Genomic DNA, 7,023 nt, shown 5'->3' on the forward strand with positions numbered 1-7,023 from the left:
GCGCCGCTCCGACTGCTGCGCCACTTGGCAGAGTGAGGCTGACGGGCAGTCAGGCCTGGCCTCAGGCACCATAGGGAACTCCGCTCCGCCCGACCCAGGGCTCGGACTCGGGCTAAGCCCCGGAAGACGACGAACTCCGCTCCGCCCGACCCAGGGCTCGGACTCGGGCTAAGCCCCGGAAGACGGTGAACTCCGCTCCGCCCGACCCAGGGCTCGGACTTGGGCTCAGCCCCGGAAGACGACGAACACCGCTTCGCCCGACCCCAGGGCTCGGACTCAGCCCTGGCCTCAGCCGACGGTCTCCGCCTCGCCCGACCCAGGGGCTCGGACTCGACCTCAGCCACGGAAGATAGACTCGACCTCGACCTCGAAGGAGCCTCCACATCGCCCAACCTAGGGCGCGGACCGGCCACGTCAACAGGAGGCGCCATCATTACCCTACCCCAAGCTGACTCAGGCTATGGGAAACAAGACCGGCGTCCCATCTGGCTCGCTCCGCCAGATAAGTAATGATGGCGCCCCACACGCTCCCTGACGACGGCGGCTCTCAGCCCCCTTACGGAAGCAAGAGGACGTCAGCAAGGACTCGACAGCCCCGACAGCTGTCCTTCCACCAGGCTCCAGCGCTCCTCCGACGGCCACGACACCACACGAACCGGGTGCCAAAACCTCTCCGGCTGCCACAATGGCATGTACTTAGGGCGCTAGCTCTCCTCCGCTAGACACGTTAGCACTCTGCTACACCCCCATTGTACACCTGGATCCTCTCCTTACGCCTATAAAAGGAAGGACCAGGGCCCTCTTACAGAGGGTTGGCCGCGCGGGGACGAGGACGAGACAGGCGCTCGCGTGAGGCCGCTCGCTCCCTCTTCCGCGTGGACGCTTGTAACCCCCTACTGCAAGCGCACCCGACCTGGGCGCGGGACGAACACGAAGGACGCGGGATTTCCACCTCTCTCACGCCCGTCTCCGGTCGCCTTTTCCCCCCTTCGCGCTCGGCCTCGTGCCGACCCATCTGGGCTGGGGCACGCGGCGACATTTCACTCGTCGGCCCAGGGACCCCCGGTCTCGAAACGCCGACACCTACATACCCAATGGGGAAAGAATTTCTCCCAAATCTATATTCATGGGGATTAAAATCTGCCCATACCCTAACCTTAATAAAGGAATTCCCCTACGGGTTATGGAGTTTTGGTTCCCCGTTGACACCTCTACGTCTCACACATCTAGTGGTGTTAACACTATACAATTTAAGGATCGAGCTCTATTTCTATTCATTTTGAACTAAAATTTATTTAAGCTATCTTCAGCAGGCTGTGTAAACGGTTATGCAAAGTACCGTTTTGCACTGTAAATTACACTGTTTGTAGAGTGATGTTTGAAATAAGGAGTGAGATAGAGAGTGAGATAAGGAATCTACTGTAGATAATCTTAAGACTCTAACAATTTGTGAAAGAGCATTTGGATAGCGATCCTTTACTAACTCATCCCATCATTTTAGTATGCCCACTGACAGCTCCACAGCACCAAGCACCAAGCACCAGCAGAGTAGCGATGGTCGGCAGAGCAGGGGGATGCATCATTTTCCCAGTCAAGTTGCTGGCTTTGATCACAACCCAAGAGCGATTTAGACGTTGTCCTAGTATAGTACAGTGCTGCTTGCAATCCTTTTTTTAATCACTTTTGTCCCTTGCGGTAGGTAGGCGTTGCGATCTCATGGCCACGGCCAAGCAATCTGCCGTGCGGTCTGCTCCTCCAGTATGACTATGAGGCTATGAGCTAAGCCATCATCAGCACAAACGCTAGACACCTTATTTAAGCAAGGGCCTTTATTTTTATTTTGCTGGTATAGCAAGTTAACAACAATATCATTATGCAAGGGTATATTGTTTTAATCAGTGTGTTTAGTTGGATGCGTGCTGACAGCCAAACGCAATGTGTGGGTTGACTTTGGATAAGCACATGTTTAGATGGCTGCACGCGAGCGAGCGGGTCTGCATCTGCTGGTGCAGCACATACCAATTTGTGGCTTTCTGCCTGCATGCGCAGAAACGTGGAAAGATTACGTCTCCCATGAGCCAAGCTCGGATAAGCCTGTAGGTGCGTATGTAGACAACCAATCATAAGGAATGTTTTTTTTGTGTGTTGAAGGTGGGGAGAGGAGTGACATCCTACTTGCCCCCTGAATTAGCAAAACGGCAGTCATCTGGGACTGGTAGTTTAGCGACGGTCAATTGGCACTAGCGCAGTATTCACGGGATGAGACAGTAGCAGCCTAGCAGGGCATTCTATTAGGGTACTTAGAAGAAGAAATTGAGCACGTAAGATGTAGTTCACCCCAAAATACAACAGTATAGGATCTTAGACAACGCTACCTGCCATGGCATGCGCATCGCAGGCGGTGGCAGGGCAGCTACACAAAGAAGAAAGAACAACGCCACACACGCACACACATATGGATCGACCAATACAACCAAAAGTCAACGACGAGAACGACGGTGGCACAATCTGGAGACATACACGTGTACAAGTTTTATTTTTTCATGTATTTTCCTCTTCTCCTCCGGCCATGCGCGGGCGGCAGCATGGATGGCGGCGCCTGGCGTCTTTTAGTTGATGTTGATGGGCAGCGGCTTGCCGTCCCACTCCTTGAGGCACTCGAGCATGGGGTCGACGAGCTTGCCCTGGCTGATGCCGAGGAACACCTTGTTGCACTCCTCGCCGGGGGACTTGAGCTTCTCGCCGGTGAGGAACACGCAGCCGAGCTCCTCGCGCACGAAGCGGTACAGCGGGAACGAGCGGCTGTCCGCGATCCGGTTGGCCACGGGGGCGGTGCCCTCGGCGACGGCGACGCGGGCGGCCTCCACCTCCTGGGGCAGCACCGCGCGGAGCTCCTCCTCGAACTTGGTGATCCTGGAGAAGACGGAGGGCTCGCGCTCCGCGTCGCCGCTGCTGAGGGCGTGGTCCACCAGCACGGCGCGCAGCTTCTGCATCAGCGGCAGGCTGGCGCTGGCCGCGTCCTCCGCGTACGTGAACACGGCCTCGCGGTCGATGGCGGAGATGAGCTCCTTCTCGCTGAAGCGCGCGCTGGAGAGGTCCCCCGAGGGGTTCATGGTCAGCACCTTCTTGGCCACCTGGGTCACCGTGTTCTTGACGGAGGTCTTGATGTTCTCCTCCAGGTGGCGCAGGTCGACGGCCTGGCACAGCGCGACGATGTAGGTGGACGACGACAACATATCCGGTGCACATGGAACATTGGTGCACATGGTGCACATATTAAATCATCACTACTCATTTTAGATCTAATGTCTCTAGTTGTTTGGTATATTTTATTAAGGACACCCTCCAACGTGGTGTTGTGTAGTGGTGGAAGGTGTTATTTGTAAATTGAATAATCAACTAGAGACGTTAGATCTAAAATGAGTGTTAATGATTTAATATGTGCACCATGTACACCAGTCTTCTATGTGCACCAGATATGTCCTCGGTGGACGACATGAGCTTGAGGATATCGATGGCCTCGGCGGTCTTCCTGGCCGAGACGAGGCCCAGGGAGTTGACGTCCTGGTTGTGCTGCTCCGCGCTCTGCACGTGGTTGGTGATGGGGTTGCCCAGGTACTGGAGCTCGGAGCAGTAGGAGGCCATGGCGATCTCGGTGCCCTTGAATCCGTAGTCCAGGCTGGGGTTGCGGCTGCCGGCCAGGTTGGAGGTGAGGCCGTTGTTGTAGAACTCGTTGACGAGCTCGGAGAACTGCGCGAACATAAGCTTGCCGATGTTGGCGATGGCGAGGCGGGCGTTGTCCATGGACACGCCGATGGGGGTGCCCTGGAAGTTGCCGCCGTGCAGCGCCTTGCCGCGGTGGACGTCGATGACCGGGTTGTCGTTGACGGAGTTGACCTCGCGCTCGATGGACTTGGTGGCGGCGCGGATGACCTCGATCTGGGGGCCGAGCCACTGCGGCGACGTGCGGAGCGCGTACCTGTCCTGCTTGGGCTTGAGCAGCGGGTCCAGCTCGTTGACCTTCTTGGCGTGCTTCATGAAGGAGCTGCCCTCAAGGATGTGCTCCATGATGGCCGCGGCCTCGATGGACCCCGGGTGGTGCTTGAGCTTGTGGGTGAGGTGGTCGGTGTACTCGGGCTTGCCGTTCATGACCTCGCAGAAGACGGCGGACAGGACCTCGGAGAGGACGGCCAGGACGTTGGCGTCGTACATGACGGTGGCCGCGAGCGCGGAGCCCACGGAGGTGCCGTTGACGATGGCGAGGCCCTCCTTGGGGTTGAGCTTGAAGAAGCCGCCCTCGATGCCGGCGATCTTGAACGCCTCGGCGGCGTCCACCTTCCTGCCGTCGACGGTGACGGCCTGCGCGTTGGGGCGGCCCGTGATGAGGCCAGCGATGTAGGAGAGCGGGACCAGATCGCCCGACGCGGTGATGGTGCCCCGAAGCGGTAGGCACGGGCTGACCCCGGTGTTGAGCAGCTTGGTGATGGCCTCGAGGATCTCGAAGCGGATGCCAGAGTAGCCCTGCAGGAGGGTGTTGATGCGCACGAGCATCGCCGCCCGGGTGACCTCCGACGGCAGCGTGTGGCCATCGCTGCCGGTGCCGAAGATTCCGGCGTTGAGATGCCTGCAGGGAAGGGGGGAGCCGCCGGCGCATGTGGGTCAGTCTGACAGCAGCACGGACCGATACGATAGATGGCGACAGAATTCGTGACTGTCACTGAACTGCCAAGTTGCAGCCTGACTGACAGACGTGGGAAAAACAAAAGAGATCTACGTGTAGTACATGACAATCCCAAGCTCCGACCACATGACATGACTACAAACCTCGGCCGAATCTCCAGACTTTCATGGTCATGCCATCCGGCAGAGCCGTGCCAGGCGGCGCATGATGGGTACGCATGTGAGCGGCGTGCGTGCGTGCACGCGCCCCATAAAAGTCCGTAACTTCCTTCCCTTCTAGACTCTAGTTCCTGGGCACGCAACCGTTGCGAGCCGGTTGTTATGGGGGGCAGACAGTTACCAATAGGATGCAGAACCGGTTAAATCCGATGGAGCCTGTCAGGTGACAGGTCCACTGTGCTACTAGCCTACTGCTCCCGTACGTACGTACAGTACTGAGGTGTCTGCTTCAGAATTGAAGCGAGGACTGTTGGTGGGTGGGGTGTAGCCGTGTAGGCCAAAACGGCTCGCCTGGCCTGGCGAGGCCAGCTGAGCAGAGCCAGAGATCCGATCCAAGCAGACCCGGCCTACTAGGCTACTACCAGATCTGGTCTACCACTAACTATGGCTAATTACGCGGTAATAATAAACTAATAAACCATATACACTATGCACCCAGTACCAGTAGTAGTAATGATGATGCCATGCCGGATACGATTTGATTTATCACCTGAGCAGTTCGACCTGCAGCGCGGGCCCGTCCTTGGTGCGGCGGTGGGAGGTGCCGCCGAAGCCGGTGGTGACGCCGTAGATGTCGCCGCCGTGGGCGATGCAGTCGAGGATCCACTCGCTGCTGGCCTTGACGCGGGGGCGGGCCTCCTCGTCGAGCTCGACGGCGACGCCGGACGCGTCCCTGGCGGACGCGACGGCGGCCACCTGGCCGACGCGGAGCGTGGAGCCCTCGATCTTCACCACCGGCTGCCGGGCCTGCGCCACCATGCGCTTCACCTCGTCCAGGTGGCTCCCCGCCAGCTCCGCCGCCGCCGCGCCCCAGTTCAGCGGGTCGCTCTCCACGATGGCGCCGTTGCCCGCCATTGCTGTGCTGTGGCTGGGGTGCCGCGCGGTGGCAGGAGGGAGGGAGGAGGCGGTGCTGGTGCCGGTGCCTGTGGTGTGGTGGAGAAGAAGAGGAGCCGGAGAGGAGTGGGCGTGCTCTTCTTGGAGGGAAATGGCGGGGGTGGCCAAGCTTAAATAGGGGGCCGGGCTGGCTCGCCGGGTGGGCGGGTTTAGGTGAGCCCGGCACGGCAGGTCGCTGCTCTGTAGTAGTGGGAGGGATGGTTGGTGGACGATAGGGTTCTGGTTTTTTTCTTTGTTTCGATGTCAATTGCCTTTTTTTTAAAAAAAATATATGTTTTTTTTTATTTTTTAGTTGGCTCCCTCTCTATCTCCATCCTCCTGGAATTCTACCTACCACTACTACTCCCCAACTAGTGAGTGATCTCCCACGACAAGATCTGAGGGGACTTCAAGTCGAGGGAAGAGGTACCGGACTAGGGTATGGAGGGAGGGTGGTGGAGGCTGGAGAAACAAACGCCACCAACCCTGAAAACGAAAACCGGGCTACTCGCCGGTGGGAGCCGTGGTGGTTGGCGGGGGCAAATTATTGCGTGTGGCACTGTCATTCCGAAGGAAATCACCCGGTTCCAGCCCATCCAGGCGCACCGTTTTCCCTTCTCCTTCTCCTTCTCTTCCGTTCCGTCTCTGTGTGCTGTGCTGCTGGCTCTGGTGTTTTCTCCGGTTGGGTGGGCGGAGGAGCGTCAGGCGCGCGGTCGGTCTCCGACCCAGCTCCCCCTTGTAGGCAGGCTGTAGCTGGGCTGGCAACCCCATCCGCCGTGGGATGTGTTAATCCGTTCCGGCAGTTGGGTGCCTTGGCCACCGCCTCCAAAGTCACTCACAAGAGACCTGACCACGCTAAAGGACAGGTGGCAACCGGCACTGGGATCTCGTTATCGCCCACGCCCACTGACCGAGTGCTGACCGTGTCAGCCGGCGGCCAGGAACACAGGCCGTGCACGGGCGCCGTACGTCCGCCGGCTCACGAGGTCGTCACATGTGCGCGAGAAAGAGAGCAGGGACGGACAAAGCACGATGATCACCGTCAGAAACCTGGGAAGCAGCAAACTTTATCCGGACAAATTTCTGGTCAGCGTTTCTTCAGTGGAATGCAAACTGTGGGACGGTTTTGATCCCTCCGTATAAATTAACGCGGCTATATGTTTAGCTTTAGCCATTACTACTAAGGCACCGTATACCTGTACATGTGGGTCAGTCTGGTCCGGTACGGCTCAGGCCCACAAAGACACGGCA

At 58.2% G+C, this 7,023-nt stretch overlaps 1 pseudogene across 1 annotated transcript; it reads right to left on the reverse strand.

Annotated features, from left to right (window-relative positions):
• Nucleotides 1-2,313: 2,313 nt before the first annotated feature.
• Nucleotides 2,314-5,877, reverse strand: LOC103653804 (phenylalanine/tyrosine ammonia-lyase pseudogene; annotated as a pseudogene). Its single transcript, NR_163866.1, has 2 exons — nt 5,390-5,877; nt 2,314-4,624 (listed from the first exon to the last, which is right to left on the reverse strand). The product of NR_163866.1 is annotated as a phenylalanine/tyrosine ammonia-lyase pseudogene (transcript).
• Between the last annotated feature and the right edge of the window lie 1,146 nt (nt 5,878-7,023).

The sequence above is a fragment of the Zea mays genome, chromosome 4, assembly GCF_902167145.1.
Source record: "Zea mays cultivar B73 chromosome 4, Zm-B73-REFERENCE-NAM-5.0, whole genome shotgun sequence".
Taxonomy (NCBI): Eukaryota; Viridiplantae; Streptophyta; class Magnoliopsida; order Poales; family Poaceae; genus Zea; species Zea mays.